Raw genomic sequence first — 16,046 nt, 5'->3', positions numbered from 1 at the left:
CCACACTCCTCTCCTGCACATAGGTCCCCCTGTCATACCCTCCACACTCCTCTCCTGCACATACTTCCCCTGTCATACCCTCCACACTCCTCTCCAGAGTATACTGCCCCGTCATACCCTCCACACTCTTCTCCTGCACATACTGCCCCATCATACCCTCCACACTCCTCTCCTGCACATACTGCCCAGTCATACCCTCCACACTCCTCTCCTGCACATACTGCCCTGTCATACCCTCCACACTCCTCTCCTGCACATACTGCCCCGTCATACCCTCCACACTCCTCTTCTGCACATACTTCCCCTGTCATACCCTCCACACTCCTCTTCTGCACATACTTCCCTTGTCATACCCTCCACACTCCTCTTCTGCACATACTTCCCTGTCATACCCTCCACACTCCTCTCCTGCACATACTGCCCCGTCATACCCTCCACACTCCTCTCCTGCACATAGTTCACCCAACAAACTCTCTGTACTTCTCTCTACTCTCATTTACCCTTGTGTTGCCCTCTGAAAAAGCAATCTGTGGTGGATCACTTTTCAGAGGACTATTGAAAGGCAGTGAGTTGACATTACATCACCTCCCTATTGCCTATTTGAACTCCTAACATCCTTCACCGCAACTGCCTTCCAAACTCAACAGAGACAATTACTTCCGTGCAAAAATACATGCTAAGCTACCTTTGCAGCTTGGGGAGGTCAGTAAATCCAGGTCAACCATCATTGTTTTTATCACCCCCCAACCACGTGTCCCGATTCTTGTGTAAATTGCCCCAGCATTACTGCAATCATATATTTATCTTGACCTCGGAGGGCAGGCTTGCTCTTGGACTGTCAGAGCCTGGGATCAAACCTGGGCCTTCTGCAGTGAGAGGCAATGTCTCTACTTGCTGAGCCACCTGGAATGCTGGACAGCGCCCTTGACAACTGTTTGGATGATCCTGCCTTGGCCCTGTTTGTCTTGAACCTTGAACCCCTTGCTCCTCCCATGAACTTCCTGATAAAAGCCATGTCTCAGCATTTCCTCTTTGCCAGATTATTGTGCCTTCACCAGCCAATATCCCGCTTGTCTCTCCTACTGCCGTCTATACCTTCGCTACCGACCTTTGGCTTGTTCCTGGACTACGATTCTGCCTCATCCTCATCTACTACCGTTTGTGACCGACCCTTGGCTTGTTCCTGGACTACGATTCTGCCTCATCCTCATCTACTACCGTTTGTGACCGACCCTTGGCTTGTTTCTGGACTACGATTCTGCCTCATCCTCATCTACTACCGTTTGTGACCGACCCTTGGCTTGTTGACTGACTCCGCTTCTGCTTGATCCCTAACTTGTTCAATCTGCTACTGGTTTCCGGCTTGCTCATTCCCTGGTGGGGTGATCCTGAGATCTATGACCTGGTACCAACACACAGCCAAATCCATCCCCACCATTAGGAGCTCTGGTGAACACCGGTTGGTACTTAGACTCCACACCTCGGGTGATCCCACTCCTCTGCCACAGTGACCTGCCTGTGTACCTATCCTGCTGGTTTCAGGTAAGCCTTTCCACTGCTATAGCAACTGGTCTTTGAACCTGACCCCTGAACGTGACACATTGCTTACAAAGAGGATAAAATGGTAACAAGCTGATTTGTAATAAATCCATATTAATGCATTCCATACATCATTGGATATACAATTGTCTCTATACAATCCAGATGTCAATCCAGAATTACAATAAAATTGCTTCCAAAAACTCGCCGTGTTTCGTGACTCTTAGTTCACTTCTTCAGGAGTAGATGCAGGTATAATATCTGCAAGGTAAATCATCAAGTATATAACAACCTAGTGGGAACTTGTAATATTTGAAGTCGTTCCGATCTCAAGAGTCACAAGAGGGACCCTAATACTTACAAATCAGCTGAAAATATATGACAGTATTTCCAAATGGTGATGGCCAGGGGAGTCTCACCCGGGAGCTGTGGAAGGATGACTCCATGAGAACCCAAGGGGACAAGCCAGAAACAGATTCAAAGTGGGTGGGCAATTCTGATAGTACCCAAAGTAGTTACTATGGAGAGAAGTTTGGATATACACTATAGTAATAAAATGAATGACAAAATCAAGATGAGTGATAAACGACAAAAACAACTTGTAATGCTGGCTGCAGTATAGAAGTGAGTAGGGAGACATAATGAGCGATTATATGAAAGGTGCAAGACTGCACCTAGTGGTAAAAAACTGGAAAGACATCCAGGTCCTAGTCTAGTCCACAGAAAGGTGTGCCAACACACATGGAAGAAAAATATTCTTCCCAAATATATTGGCATATATTTGAAATACTACAATTTTGGCCATATTAAATATATATATTAAAAAAAAAGTATATATTTCACACACACATACACTGTATATTGAAATGTGTTTCCAAAAATATTTTTATTAGAAGAAAAGCAGGATATACAGTGTACATACAAAAACGGATCACAGTCCAAACATAGACACAACATGTAGCATCCCGTTACGCAGACGGGCCATGGGTTTAAACCAGAATACACATCGCTATGAAATATATCCTTATTGTATATAGCAAACCCGTATATACCAAGAGTGTAATAGATAAATCAAAGTGGGCATATTGTTTAACGACCTATGTATTTGTGAGCCCCTAAGTTAAGGGGGAGCGATGTGTTGGGTAGTGCTAGCACAGGATAATATATATGATATAGTATGTGCGTCCATTGCAGGGACGTGTGAGCCATGTGAGATCAGTCACACCTATATGGGAGATTAAATGCAATAATTGTATAGAATATATGAACAATGAAGGCGTGTAGAAGGTGTGAGAGAGGAAAAAAGTCAGAAAGGAGAATAGTTAGAGAAAAAGATATAGAGTGAGGTAGTGGGGGGGGGGGGGGTAAAAGACAAAAAAAAAAAAAGGGGGGGGGAAGGGAGGAGAATGGGTAGGTTGTAACGGGGACGTTAAAATGAATAGATTTGGATAAAATAGTGCACATCATTTAGTGCAAGCCAAAAATATAGTCCTATGGATTAAGATGCAATACTTGCAAGATCAATCAAGGGGGTAACACGTGGGTTCAGAAGCCGAAATGCAGGCTACGATGTCAAGTCTCAGTCCATCCAAATGTGCACCAAATGTGTCTACAGTGGACAGGGCGTTCTCTACTACAACAGTGTGTCTAACCATTCAGTCAGGGGGGAAATGTGTTTTTTATATATTACAAAATATGAAAAATATTTTAAAATATATCCTTTTAGATTTTGCTTAACATAAAGTCATTTTTGCAAATATTTGTAAATGCATTCCAAAAATGTAGATTAAATTTATTTTTAAAGACACAATATATTTGAAAATGTATTTTTAAAAACATTTTCATATATTTGGAAATATATAAAAAGACATTTCAACATACAGTATATGGCTGTATTTAAAATAAAACAAAGTTATAGTATTTCAAATATGTCAATATATATGGGAAGAATATTTTTAAAATATATTTTTCTTCCATGTGGAAATAAAGAGAGACCACCAAGTAGCCAGAGCCAAATGAAGACAAAATGTAGGCAGCCAAAAGCATAAACCACCATGGATCAGAAGCTGTCATTGTAATACTGAATAGATATTTGAGTCACAATACAACAAAAATGGAATGCAGTCCTGACTGTAATTTAGCAGTAATAAAAGGAAACAAGATCACTTTATGGAATGTACTGCACCTGGTGGTATGAAAAAGAAAGAAAAGACCCAAATCACAGAATCCAGTCCAAAGATAAAAGAATATGCCAATGAAAAATAGACCACCAAGGCCATATGCAAAAACAAACATATAAGCAGCCAAAACATGACCCACCATGACTCCATCTCTATACATCAAAGTGTTACTTCTCAGTATCCTCATGGGGCAAACCACCCCCATAAGCTACATCTATTTATCCTGGGAGGGGGGCTAATCAGTTGTCCCTCCCAACATTGTGTGTGCAATCAAAGAGGGGAGGCACTCAACAACAAGTGTGGCTTCTCAGTGTCCTCATAGGAAAACAAAAAAAAAAATCTTCTTCTGCTTCCACCATTTGTCCCCAGGGGCTAGGCGCTGGTCCCTCCCAACAGTCTAAAAGGGGAAGCACTCAATAAAGAGGTATCCACCCCCATGCAGGCACAATGGCGACGTGAGCACAATACCCCTTGAGGCTGCAGCAAGATGGAACAAAGCGCACTGGTGTGATGACGCCGCAATGACGTTGACATCACACATCAATCACAGACATGGTGCCGATGCGGCCCAGACCCCGCCTGTATAAGCAGGCTTGGGCAGCAAAAAGAGGCAAAAGCCTCCTCAATGCATCACATCTGGAGGATGAGGCAGACCCTGGCCATCAATCCCAAACCAGAAATGTCATACTAGGAAGTTTACATAATCTGTGTAATAACACGATAAATTCTGGTCAGTATCTCACAATGTCATTATTGTACATCTGCATGGTGCAAGAGGCCACTATGGACCGAGGTGTACACCCAAATTAATGTAACAAAAATAGAATGTGACCTGATGCACCCGGTGATGTGCCTCCATCCCTTAATATATCCTTACAACCAATTTATTTGTCCTGGGACTTTAAATGAGGCACAACACACACGACCAACGAGCAAACTTCTCACCGCTCACAAAAGAGGATAAAATGGTAACAAGCTGATTTGTAATAAATCCACATTAATGCATTCCATACATCATTGGATATACAATTGACGGTATACAATCCAGATGTCAATACATAATGACATTAAAATTGCATCCAAAAACTCGACGTGATTCTTAGTTCACTTCTTCAGGAGTAGATGCAGGTATAATATCTGCAAGGTGAATCATCAAGTATATAACAACCTAGTGGGATCTTGTAATATTTGAAGTCGTTCCGATCTCAAGAGTCACCAGAGGGACCCTAATACTTACAAATTAGTTAGAAATACATATGACAGTATTTCCAAATGGTGATGACCAGGGGAGTCTCACCCGGGAGCTGTGGAAGGATGACTCCACGAGAACCCAAGGGGACAAGCCAAAATCAGATTCAAAGTGGGTGGGCAATTCTGATAGCACCCAAAGTAGTTACTATGGAAAGAAATTTATTTTTTTGGGGTAGCGGCAGCGAGCATTGTGATTGATGTTGGATCTACTTCGGGGGACATTTATTAAAAATAAAAAAGTTAAAAAAAAAAGGATTTTTCTGTTTTTTTTACACTACACTTTTTTTTTGTGAATGAGTAAGTACCATGTACCACATACTCATTCACATGGGGGGGGATTTGGTGGGGGCTTCAAGATTTTAATAAGTCCCCCCCACAACCACAGCCCAGGGTTGTGGGGAGGAAGCCCTTGTCCCCATCAACATGGGGGCAAGGTTATTTGGGGGGAGGGGAGCCCCCCTGCCCCAAAGCACCTCCCCCATGTTGAGGGCATGTATCCTGGTATGATTCAGGGGGGTGCTCACTTATACCCCCCCCTTTCCTGACCTGCTGGGCTGCATACTCAGATAAGGGTCTGGTATGGATTTTAGGGGGGACCCCTACGCCATTTTTAAAAAAAATTTTGGTGTGGGGGTTCCCCTCAAAATCCATACCAGACCCAAAGGGCTTGGTATGGATGGGAGGGAGAACCCCATGCCGGTTTAACCACTTGCCCTCCTGAGGATTTACCCCCCTTAATGACCAGGCCTCTTTTTGCTACTCGGCGCTGCACTAATTCTACTGATATTTGCGCGGTCATGCAATGCTGCACCCAAACAAAATTTACGTCCTTTTTTTAACACAAATAGAGCTTTCTTTCAGTGGTATTTGATCAGCTGTGCGCTTTTTATTTTTCACGCTATAAACAAAAAAAGACCAAAAATTTTGAAGAAAAACAATATTTTTTACTTTCAGCTATAAAAAATATATCGTAAACTCAAAGTTAGTTATAAATTTAGGCCAAAATGTATTCTGCTACATGTTTTTGGTAAAAAAAATCCCAGTAAGTGTATATTGATTGCTTTGTGTGAAAGTTATAGCGTCTACAAACTATGGCATAGATTCTGCAATTTACGCCATTTTTTCTGCTATACAGCACTGCGCTAGTTTAACGGACAATTGCGCGGTCATGCAATACGGTACATAAATTAAATTTACATCCTTTTTTTCCCCCACAAATTGAGCTTTCTTTAGGTGGTATTTGATTGCCTTTTTTTTTTTTTTTCTTTTCTGCGACATGTCTTTGCTAAAAAAAAAAAAACCCAATACGTGTAAATTAATTGGTTTACGTGAAAGTTATCGCGTTTACAAATGGCGGGAAAGATACTGGGATTTTATTATTTTTTTATACTAATAATGGAATGTCTCACTACTATAATACCGCGTGACTTCATAATATAACTCATGCCGGATATTAGTAACTGAGCGGGATCCTTCCACATACTCAGAGGTGGTAAGATACCGCTCCGTAAATTGTTCGCGGTCAAACATTCTGTAGGTTTGGATGTTCTATCGCGAACCGAACAGGGGGGGTGTTCAGCCCATCACTAGACCTAAATACGTACACTGATACAATACTGAGTTACATCAGCACTTGTGTAGACTTTGTTACAGTTAGGAGCAGTCGTGTATTTAGGTTTCATGCTGCCCTAGGCAACACAACCATTGTCTGCCCCCAGGGACACTGACCAACACAACCCCCCCTTCCCCCTCCCAGGGAGAGAGCCTGACATTGACCAACACCTCTGCCCCCCACCGGGAAGAGCCTTCCACTACCCCCCCCCAGTGATAGAGAGACACTCATCTTCACAGCTCCAGACATCCCTGAGAACAAAAGTCAAGCTCTACATACACCATCAAGCAGTTTCTCTCGGATTCCAATTGGTTCCCACAGTGCGCGTGTCCATCCCTTCTTCCATCCTTTCTTCTGGGGGGAAGTGCTGCCCCCTTGAAAAATGCCACCCTAGGCAAGTGCCTTGTTTGCGTTGTGGTAAATACACCCCTGGTTAGGAAGCATATCAAGGTTTTTCCTAATCAGAAGCCCTGGATAAATACCCCTTGCATATAAGGTATCACACTATCTGGCCTCCTTTGTTCTTTGGGCTCTGGTGGGAGTCCTTTACATCTGCAGAGCGGCCTCTTCCTTTATGTGTGGAATACACTACCAGGTGGCGGAGGGCCTTTTGTGACCAGATCTGACCAGATCCATATGAGGACCCTGGAATTGTCAGCTTTGAATGCGCATTTGAATTGCGTATCTGGTGAGTGCGCAATTTTTACCTTTATCACCTCATCCACGAATCCAGGGATTGGAGCTCTTAAAGGACTCTCCTGGATTTTGAGCACGCTATGGACTATACTCATCATTTAGTCACCGTTTTGCACTCTAATAGCACTTTTACTGATTTATATTAGTGTATATTTATCAAGTATACAAGTGTATATTTATTCAGCTAGCGCTACACCTCTCCCTTGTATGCATTTTTAATGTGTCCCTAAACATTGGGGAGACCAAGGAGTTAATAACTGATTTTAGGAAAATCAAGACTGACATGGTAGAGACCAAGACTGAGAAGTGGTAGAGCGGGTATCTGCTTTTAAGTTTTTAGGTATTAAAGTGTGACTAAACCCTGGACCCTGCATTCACTATATCTGGTCTCCCAGGGCCCTGCATTCACTATATCCGCTCTCCCCAGACCCTGCATTCACTATACCCGGTCTCCCCAGACCCTGCATTCACTATATCCGGTCTCCCAGGGCCCTGCATTCACTATATCTGGTCTCCCAGGGCCCTGCATTCACTATATCTGGTCTCCCCAGACCCCGCATTCACTATACCCGGTCTCCCCGGACCCCGCATTCACTATACCCGGTCTCCCCGGACCCCGCATTCACTATACCCGCTCTCCCCGGACCCCGCATTCGCTATACCCGGTCTCCCCGGACCCCGCATTCACTATACCCGGTCTTCCCGGACCCCGCATTCACTATACCCGGTCTCCCCGGACCCCGCATTCACTATACCCGGTCTCCCCGGACCCCGCATTCACTATACCCGGTCTCCCCGGACCCCGCATTCACTATACCCGGTCTCCCCGGACCCTGCTATCACTATATCTGGTCTCCCAGGGCCCTGCATTCACTATATCTGGTCTCCCAGGGCCCTGCATTCACTATATCCGGTCTCCCAGGGCCCTGCATTCACTATACCCGGTCTCCCCGGACCCCGCATTCACTATACCCGGTCTCCCCGGACCCCGCATTCACTATACCCGGTCTCCCCGGACCCCGCATTCACTATACCCGGTCTCCCCGGACCCCGCATTCACTATACCCGGTCTCCCCGGACCCCGCATTCACTATACCCGGTCTCCCCGGACCCCGCATTCACTATACCCGGTCTCCCCGGACCCCGCATTCACTATACCCGGTCTCCCCGGACCCCGCATTCACTATACCCGGTCTCCCCGGACCCCGCATTCACTATACCCGGTCTCCCCGGACCCCGCATTCACTATACCCGGTCTCCCCGGACCCCGCATTCACTATACCCGGTCTCCCCGGACCCCGCATTCACTATACCCGCTCTCCCCGGACCCCGCATTCACTATACCCGCTCTCCCCGGACCCCGCATTCACTATACCCGCTCTCCCCGGACCCCGCATTCACTATACCCGCTCTCCCCGGACAACGCATTCACTATACCCGCTCTCCCCGGACAACGCATTCACTATACCCGCTCTCCTCGGACCCCGCATTCACTATACCCGCTCTCCCCGGACAACGCATTCACTATACCCGCTCTCCTCGGACCCCGCATTCACTATACCCGCTCTCCCCGGACCCCGCATTCACTATATCCGCTCTCCCCGGACCCCGCATTCACTATATCCGCTCTCCCCGGACCCCGAATTCACTATATCCGCTCTCCCCGGACCCTGCATTCACTCTATCCGCTCTCCCCGGACCCCGCATTCACTATATCCGCTCTCCCCGGACCCTGCATTCACTATATCCGCTCTCCCCGGACCACGCATTCACTATATCCGCTCTCCCCGGACCCTGCATTCACTATATCCACTCTCCCCGGACCCCACATTCACTATATCCACTCTCCCCGGACCCCACATTCACTATATCTGGTCTCCCACAGTACACAGAAAATGGAAATGTAATTATTTTAGTAAATATAAACTAAACCTGGAAACCATCTGGCAGGAGGTTCAGAAAAGAAAAAGGTGAGGACAGAACGACTCGAGGAAGGTTTCTTTCCAAGAGCTATCAAGGCCCTAAATGGTCATTCTGAGTAATATTATCTCGCTCCAAGTGACTTGGCTTGATGTTGTGGTCGGGGTGTCTTTTAGGCTTTTATATGGGGGGGCAATGTTCACGTGTGTGTATGTTGAGAATGTTATATGTTCACATGTGTGTATGTTGAGAATGTTATATGTTCACATGTGTGTGGAATTTTATTTTATATTTGTTTTTATAGAATTTCATTGTGATTTCCGTTGCAATGACAATAAAGACCGATCTTATCTTCCAAAGTACTTTTTACAGAGTATATAACTAGAAAAAGTAAAAGTGGTTGTAAAGGATGAAGGATTTGTACTTTTATGCATTCTATGCTTGAAGGTAAAAAGCCTTCTGTGTGCTGCTCCCCCTCAGCCCCCCCCCAATACTCACCTGAACCCCCTCTTGATCCAGCTATGTGCACGGGTCCCAGGTCTCTCTTCTCATTGGCTGAAACACAGAAGCTGGAGCCATTGTCTCCCACTGCTGTCAATCACAGCCAGGGAGTCAATGAGGAGAGAGTGCAGGGCAGGACCAAATCGCGGCTCTATGTATCTTATGAATGCACAGTATGGGGCTCAGGAGTGAGCACGCCCCAGTGCCCCCATACTATTGGGGGCACTGATCAAGGGGGAGGAGCCATGAACACCAGTGGGGGACCTGAAAAGAACAGGATCCGGGCTGCTCTGTGCAAAACCACTGCACAAAGAAGGTAAGTATGACATGTTTGTTATTTAAAAAAACAAAACAAAAACGAAGCGTTGATATCACTTGAGATTAAAAAACAAATTCAAATTTATTTGAAGTAAAAAAAGACAGACAAGACAGAAAATGACTGATATATACATTGTTGACTAATGCCTTTGGACTGCCACCTCCGCTGGGCCATGTGCCACGATGGGTGCCAACATCATTGGGTAAGACTTGAAGTGCAGCTAGTCCTTGAGGCAAAAGTGACTAGCCCAAGACCAGCCTTGTCTCAGCAACTGGCCAATCAGAAACCATTGGGTCTGTACCCTGGGTACACCCCACCCTGAGAAAATTGCTGCCCATAAACATTTTGAGTATGCATGTAGCCCCCATGTTGTGGATACTCGGGGATGTCAAAGACTGGATTATTGGGAGGGAAATCTGAAGAGGAGGTTCTGGGCAGGGGAGGCATTGAGGGCATCAGACTGGGAGTGTAAACATCCCTCCGCTCCGCATGGATGGAGCTTGAGTATGGGGTAGGCATGTAGGTATACCGAGAGGAAGAGGGGAAGTTGGGGTAAAGCAGGAGAGGGTGTATGCTGGGAGGGGCCACAACATTAGGGGCTACAAATGTCGAATAAGATGTGGGAAGGTTCCATAAGATCGCTGGGAATGCTGCGGCAGGATCTATATTTGGGGGTTGGGTTTCTACTGAGGGACCAGCCTCTGCATCTGATCTGACCGCAATATTGTCATTTGAAAGATGGGGGTGGTAAAAGTCTACAGATCTGTAGGGCTGTCCATGCAGGATATAAGGGGCCAGGTCAGGAGGGTAGGCTTCTTGCCGGGTGCCTCTTGTATTCTGCAGCTTCATGGCATCCTCAGGAATTCGGCTCACATCCACCGTCCAATAGTTGCCCTTAGCCTGCGGCTTTAGCGGATCTTTTAGGACCTGCAAAGAGTGAGAAGACATTAGAGGCGTAGGCCGGCACAGCAAATTCACACAAATCTATTACGGGTCAGGGGAACCAATCCTTACGGCCTATTTATAATACAGACAAATAATTTCCCCGGATCTGCCCCTATTATCATAAATGGTTATATTTTACATGGATAATATAAATCTAAGTATACACAAATATACAAAATACAAAAATCAGCCTATTGGAGTGTCGTCTCTGCCCCTTCTGTGATGTTTCTGGCAATCTGCAAATTCCCTGCACCAGAAGATAGAGCAATGCCCAGCGCTGGGGGGGGGGGGGAGACAATACCCTGAGCTGAAAGGAAGGGGGTCAAACCTGCAGTAGAGGTGGTGGCATTGCCCTGTGCTGAAGGAGACAATGCCCTGGGGTGGAGGAGACAATGCCCTGGGGTGGAGGAGACAATGCCCTGGGGTGGCCATATGAAGAATATAATGATGCAATAGGTAGAATTAGTGTTTGGTAGTGGGAGGATGAGGGAGGGTAAAAACACAAGGTAGAGTAATGAAGCAGAGTGGACATCTACATATACCGGGGTTTATTTACTAAGGCTAGAGAGTTCAGAATGAAGTTCACTTCTGCATAAAAACCAATCAGCTTCCAGGTTTTACTGACAAAGCCTAATTGAGCAAGCAGAGGTAAGAAGCTGATTGACTACCATGCACAGCTGCACCAGATTCTGAGTGCACCAGCTTTAGTAAATCCCCCCCATGGAGTAGATACAATAGTTGCTCTGTTTTGGGTATCTGAGTTGTATTTGAAGACATTGCAAATGAAGCTCCCTTCACTGGGTCATACTGGGTGTGTCATCCTGGGACAATGTCTGTAGCACATGGGACTCCAAACAATCCCAAACATCACCCAGTGACACCAGATTCCCATTGTGTCACTCAGCAGTGCTGGAGGCGCTGAGCCCACAGTAGGAGAAATTATAAAAATAATCTGTAAAATTATGTTTATGTTTGGGTAAAATATAACTCTCCTTGAGTCTGCAGGATTATTTATAATGAGCAGGAAAACATTGTTACTTTCCCTTTAACAGTATTTCACAACGCTGCCGTTCTCAATTTCACAAACATTTAAAGCAGAAAGTTCCAGCGATGTATAAAAACATTAGTGTAAAAAAAAAACTTTAAATTTAAAAAAAACAAAGACTTTTGAACATGAAACAAACAATTTAAATGAAGTTCCCCTCCTGCTTGGAGGTCTTCATAAATTGTAAAAATATTGCCAGAAAAAAAGAAAATTCCTCAACAGCTCTATAAATAGACAATTACCAATATACATCAAACCATAAATATACAATTAGTTATAAATAGACAACTGACAGACCCCCAACAGAAATGGAACAAACCCAGAGTACGGGATACAGAAAATATTCCAAGCTACCATACAAAAAGTGTTCACAACCGTACTGAGACCAGGGCCTGGTAAATTCTTCCAGAATTTTCTATGACCCAACAGTAGAAACAAAGTCTATAGTCACACAATTAAATTACGGAATACAAAATATGTATTAAAATGCTGGAAAGCTTTGGCTGGGTCTGGAGGTCACTGTGGAGGACTGGGGGTTCTGGAGGGGATTAGAGCAGACCTGATGCCCTTGTAGGGGATGAGGCTTTTGGAGGGAATTGGGAGTAGATGGGAGGGTTGATGGTCTCTCCAGGAGACTGGGAGCTTTGCAGGGCCTGGGGTTCACCTTAGGAGCTTGGGGGACACTGTTGGAGGTTGGCAAGTCAACACTATTGAGGCAGGAGAGCTCTCAGGGAGTCTTGGGGGAGGGGGGGGGGCTGTGGGAAGTTGAGAGGCAACAGGGCTCTAGGCACACTCTCATATTATCACATTTACATTTTAATACAAGGACTATTCTGCAGGATTAGAACCTTAAGAGCCCACCATCACCATCACATCACAGGAGCACCAAGTCCTTACCTTTCTGAAGCAATCATTGGAGGAGAGGTTGTGCCGAACAGAGTCCTTCCAGCCCTGATAATCCCCCTTAAAGAAAGGGAAGATGCTGCTGAGCTCTTGGAGGATCTGCAAGGAAAAAATATAGTCATAAGTGAATGAGCATAACCATAAACCCAGATACGTAATATCTATCACATTATATAAGTAATACTTAGCTCCATTTGTGACTTTGACCCTCATCAGGAAACCTGCACTGAAACACTTAGGAGGACACCTCTGCAGACCTTCTGAATATGCCAGGAGCCCATCTATCATACAATACTTCCTAAACTGGGCATGTAGCAATTGAAGTCATGGTAAAGACAGAACTCTTTGTACATGCTTGCATTGATTTTGGCGGGAAACCAGCAATTTTCTGAAGAGGTTTGACGTTGAAAGCCTCCATGTTTTTTGCCCAGAAATGTTTCCTTTAAAGCCCATCAGTAATAAAAACAGAAAATTCACCCTACTTCTGTTTTTACTACATATTGGTATGTTTTTTTCAGTCTTCATAAGTCTACCACAGATTAATTTTCTCCTTAAACTTTTTTCTTCTGAAAATAAAGACTTTCCCTCTGACTGGTCCTTAATCTGAGCTGGTCTCAATGTCACCCCCTTCCCGTTCCCCTAGCTGCAGGAAAGAAGACCCATAATGGGGGTTAGTTACCTGGGAAAGTTTGAGCTTCCTCCCGGGGGCACTCTGGATGACCATGGCAATCATGGCCATGTAGGAGTATGGTGGTTTGGCGTATCTTTGATAATTCTTCTTTTTGCTATTCTTGCTGTGCTGGTCATTTGACTCGGGGGCTTTGGGGTCTCCACTGGCCTCTCCATGGCAGTTCTCGATGTTGGGCAGGTTTCTGTCCAAGTTGTTGGGGTCAGAGACGGGCATGTTGAGGCGATTCCAGGGATGATGTGGATAACTCAATGTTTTGTCAAGTGTGTTGGAAGTCTTGGGGCTGCCAGATATACATAAGGCTAGGACCCCCACCCTGGTTTTATGATGTAAATGTCCCCTTTAGGAGAATAGGGCAACACCTAGCTTACTGTAGAGGGTCCCCATCCCTCCATTCAGTGGAGGTTATAGAAATTTCAGGGCTGTGGTGTGGTATGATTGTTATGTATATGTTGTGTAGACTATTTGCTGCTGGTGTGTATATCCTTTGCTGCTGGCATGTATATTATTTGCATATACCTAGTTCACCTTGTATATGGTGTGCATACTTGTGGATATAGTGTTTCAGATTTTGTATATCACTTGAATAATTTAGATTGGTTACTAATTAAAATATATTTATATATTTGTTTTAACTTTAGATTTTTAAAAGTTACCAAGCTTAGAATGACTTTTTTTGGCATACATACCTAATCTTAAAGTTGACTTTATTTTAAAGCTATTTTTTATCCATCAAACTCTGTTAAAGATTTCAACCCTGAATTAAACTGTTTTACATTATGTTTTAAATCATTTTAACTATCCATTTCACATTTACAAGCACATTGCATTTGGTAATCACTTTTATTTTTTCAACTTGGAAAGGTAACTTTCTTGGAGGATGTTTTAATTTAGGGAGTACATTCATTAAATTAGAATTGGCCTTTTTACACAAATTTGCAATTGTTTTCTGTTTGCTTGATTTATTATTTTATAATATTTTAGACTTTTAAACATGGGAGGTGTATTACTAATAACCAAATTAACACTGAATGGGTAACTATGACTACATAGTTTTGTTTTGTTTTTTTGTTTTTTTTAATGGTTGAACTGGATGGACTTTTTTTGTCTTTTTTCAAATCAGACTAACTATGTACATAATAATTGATTAATATTAATAATTCTTACTTAATGGGCATTACATATGTATTGTTAATGAGAGTTAATTAAGCCATATTACTTATTGGTTTAGGGGTAATGGGGTTCAGTTTTGAAGCTACTTTATTTCTCTTGCTTGTAGCAGAAATGTTTTTAAAACATTTGACACCCCAGTAACAAAATGTCCATTTTAAATCTATGATAGACATACCTTGAATTTACTATCTTATATGTTATAATTAAGGACATGTATTGCAGCTCAATATTTCCCGGAACAATCTGCAATTGGTGAACACAGTGGAGAAAGAACGCTGAGCAGGGGAAAAGATCTATGGAATTATATACCCAGCAATGATAAATATACTGTCTCAAGCAAAATGTATATTAAAATACTTTTGTCAGTTTATAAATACGGGGAAATTAATTTTGGAGCTGCTGGCATGGCACAATTGTTACCATTAGGTGCCACATTTCAGATAATCTATTATTAATGGATAGATTCCAAGTGAAGCTCAGCTCCTTAAAATGTATTTTTTTTTTTTTTTTGAGTAATGCAGCCTTTCTGAACCTTTTCAATGCAGAGGAACCCTTGAGATAATGTTGTGATCTCAGGGAACCCTTGATAATAATTACTATATCTACAACTCATGATACATTAGGTCAGTCGGAAGAATGTTCTCCAAGCTATGGCTCTCCAGCTGTTGAAGTACTACAAGTCCCATCATGCCTCTGGGAGTCTTGCCTGTGGCTGTCAGGGTCTTGCAAGGCCTCATGGGACTCGCAGTTCCTCAACACCTGGAGGGCCATAGTTTGGAGACCCCCACTCTATACGCTTGTGATCACTGGGAAGAATCCCCCCCTTACAGATAAATAGATCATTGGTGTCAGAGTGAAATTATCTGAAAGGCAGAAATTGCTCATTGCTCAAGGAACCCTTAGCAATAAACCCCACTGATCCTACTTATCACAAGCTGAAAGTGTAGAAACAAAGAAACAGTGAAAGACAAAGCAACCTAGCAAGTGTGCACCTTTTTTATTTTTTTGTTTTGAGTTTGTTTTCCTTTTTTCAAATTGTATAGATCTCTACCTCCGCTGGAAGTCTGTTCTGTACTTTTTCTGTACAATAATACTTTCTAAGGTTTACACGAAACTTTCCTCCTCTAGTTTCAGTCCATGTCCTCCTGTTCTTGATCTTGCCTTCATATTGAAATTCCTGCCTCCTGAACCTTATTCACCCCCTTCATGGATTTAAAGGTTTCAGTCATGTCCAACCTTTCCATTATTTCCTCCAGGCAGGACATATTAAGTTC

At 43.8% G+C, this 16,046-nt stretch overlaps 1 long non-coding RNA gene and 1 pseudogene across 1 annotated transcript in view; one reads left to right on the top strand and one right to left on the bottom strand.

The window, feature by feature from the left end:
• Positions 1-16,046, top strand: part of LOC149450295 (uncharacterized) — a 1,099,640-nt gene that overhangs the window by 600,331 nt on the left and 483,263 nt on the right. The window lies entirely within an intron of this gene.
• LOC149450303 (forkhead activin signal transducer 3-like) lies at positions 10,298-13,081 on the bottom strand (annotated as a pseudogene).

Source organism: Staurois parvus, unplaced genomic scaffold (genome assembly GCF_062004578.1).
Source record: "Staurois parvus isolate SC_StPar_1 unplaced genomic scaffold, SC_StPar_1.0 ptg000575l, whole genome shotgun sequence".
In the NCBI taxonomy this organism is placed as follows: Eukaryota; Metazoa; Chordata; class Amphibia; order Anura; family Ranidae; genus Staurois; species Staurois parvus.
The sequence above is the reverse complement of the archived record's forward strand: the minus strand, read 5'-3'. Positions and strand labels throughout refer to the sequence as shown.